Consider the following 2,500-nt stretch of genomic DNA (forward strand, 5'->3'; position numbering starts at 1 on the left):
CGGAGCTGTCGGGCGCGGGGCGCGGCGGCGCGTCCCCGGCCTCCTCCCGCCGGCCCGTTCTCGCCCGAGAAGAAGCGGGGAGCGCGCGGCGGCGGCGGCGGCGCCGACGACGACGGCGCCGCGTGTGCGAGCGGCGAGAGAGACGGGAGCTGTCCTTCGGGGTCGGGGGAGGCGTCTCCCCCGACCCTCCCCGCACCCCGTGCCCGGGGCTGTGTCGGTGTGAATGTCACAGTTCCCTTCTCGCACGGACGTTCGGTAGGGCTGCCGGGTAAGCCCGCGGAGGGCTCCGGGCGTTCCGGGTACGGCGCGCCGAGCGAGCGGCGCGGCGGCGTCCCCCGCCCCCCCGTCCCTCTCCTGCCTGGGGAGCCGGGAAGGGGGCTCCGCCGCCGCGCTCGCCCTCGGCGGGCGAGGCTCGGCAAGCCGGCTGGCGTCCCGCTTTCCCAGCGGGCGGCCCGAGCCACGGCTCTCCTCCCGGGCGCAGCGCCGGGCCAGAGGGAAACCCCGGGCCCTGGGGCCGGAGGACGTGGTTGTGGCGGCGGACGTCGGGCGCGGCCCCCGCGGGCGGACGCTCCCCCGAAGGTGGCAGTGGGGGAGGCACCCCCGCGGGGCCTAAAGTTCGTTTCCCTCGCCCCAGGGCCAGGTACCTAGCGTCCGCGCTCTCGCGGTCCCTTCCCTCGGCGCGTCTCTCGGCGCGTCTCCGGGGGTCGAAGGGCCGCGGGGGCCGGGCGGGGGTTTAAAGACTCGGGCGGCTCGGCGTCGCCCGGGGGGCCGGCCGGCCGGCGGCGGCGGCCGGGAGTTCTCTCTCGCGGTGAGAGAGCCTCTCCCGGACGGCCGTCGCCTGCGACCGCGTCCCGCGGGCGGCCCGTGCCGGGGAGGGGCACCCCTGCCCCCCCCTCTCCGCGGCCCGGTCTCGGCGGAGAGACCGCGGCGCGAGCGGTCGGCCGTGTCCGACCTGCCCGCCTCGGAACGGGCGACCCCGGCGAGGAGCGCGGGCTCCCCGCCGGGGCTCGCGGCGGGTCCCCGCAAGGGGGGGACCCGCCGCCGGGCGGCCCTACGCCCTGCCCCCGCACACCCTGTGCGCGGGGTGGGGGCGGGAAGGGACGCCGCGCCTCCGTCGCAGCGGCTGCGTCGCGCTGCGGCGCCGCTCCTCCCTCCCCCGTCCCGGCGAGCGCTCGGCGTTCTCCCGCCGCTAAGCGCCGGCGAGGGCGCCACCCCGTTGCCCGAGCGGCGGCGTCGCCGCTCGGTCTGCCGGACGGAGCCCCCCGCCGCCGGGCCGTCCCGGCCCCGGGCCCCGCCTAGCCGCTTCGCCTCCCCGTCTTCGCCTTCCCGGCCGAGCCGTGCAGGCGGTCGGGGCAAGCGGGGGCGTCCCACTCCCGGTCTCCGCGTGGAAACGGGGAGAGCGGGAGCCGCCCCCGCCTCAGGCGGCCGTCCGCCTTCCGCTCGGCGCGTGCCCGCGGAAGGAGACGGGAAGCGGCGGCGGCGGCGGTGCCGGGGCAGGGCGGCCGCCGCGCGGCGGGCCGCCGTCCGGCGGGCCGCGGGCGTCGCGCGTCGCCGGCTCGGGGCGCGTCCGCGTCCGCCCGCGGCGGCGCGGAGCCGCCGAGGTGCCGTCGGGGCGGGACCCCGGGGAGGAGTTAGGCTGCCCGTAGCGCGGCGGAGCGGCGCGCGCGGAGGCGCGCGCGCGGGGTAGCCGTCGGGGCCCCCCGCGCCGCCCGCTCGAGGCGGACAGGCGGAGCGGCCGGGCGCGCCGCCGCCTCCGTGCGGAGGCCGGACCGAGCCCGGGCGCCTGGGCCGCCCCCGAAGCGAGCGAGGCGCTTGCCGTCGCCTTCGGCCGGTGGGGAGCGCGGGCTCCCAGGCCCTCGTCGCCGCTCGGGGCGTTTCCTCCCTTTTTGGCCCTCCTCGGGCGTGCTCGTACGGTCAGTCGAGGCGAGGCCCCTCCGTCTCGCCCCCGTCGCGCCGCGGCTCCGCCGTTCTTTCCCCTCCCGCCCCGCGCGGGGATGTGAGGGGAGGAAGCGGGGGCCGGCCGGCGGGGCAGGCGGTTGGGGCCGTCCTCCGAGAGGGGCCGCTCCTGGCGAGCGTTCCCGGCCCTCCCGCGCGCGCGGGGCGGTGCCGAAAGACGAGACAACTCTTAGCGGTGGATCACTCGGCTCGTGCGTCGATGAAGAACGCAGCTAGCTGCGAGAATTAATGTGAATTGCAGGACACATTGATCATCGACACTTCGAACGCACTTGCGGCCCCGGGTTCCTCCCGGGGCTACGCCTGTCTGAGCGTCGCTTTGCGATCAATCGCCGGCTCGGCCGCCGCCCCTTGGCCGGGCGACGGCCGCACGAGCGGCGCGGCTGGGGTGCCTCGCAGGCCCCTCCCGAGGGCCTTCGTCCCCCTAAGTGCAGACTCGGGGAGCGCTCCGAAGCTCCCCGCTCCCGGAGCGCCCGCTCTGCGGAGCTCGTCTCGCCGGTGGTTGGCCGGGGCTCGCCGAGTCCGGTCGGGCCCGGCGCGGCGG

The 2,500-nt window shown here is 79.2% G+C and overlaps 1 non-coding gene across 1 annotated transcript; it reads left to right on the forward strand.

The window, feature by feature from the left end:
• The first annotated feature begins 2,120 nt into the window (after positions 1-2,120).
• On the forward strand, positions 2,121-2,273 carry LOC141737013 (5.8S ribosomal RNA). The gene has a single exon (XR_012585127.1). It is a non-coding gene; the product is annotated as a 5.8S ribosomal RNA (ribosomal RNA).
• The last annotated feature ends 227 nt before the right edge of the window (positions 2,274-2,500 follow it).

This window comes from Larus michahellis, unplaced genomic scaffold (genome assembly GCF_964199755.1).
Source record: "Larus michahellis unplaced genomic scaffold, bLarMic1.1 SCAFFOLD_78, whole genome shotgun sequence".
NCBI classification, from domain to species: Eukaryota; Metazoa; Chordata; class Aves; order Charadriiformes; family Laridae; genus Larus; species Larus michahellis.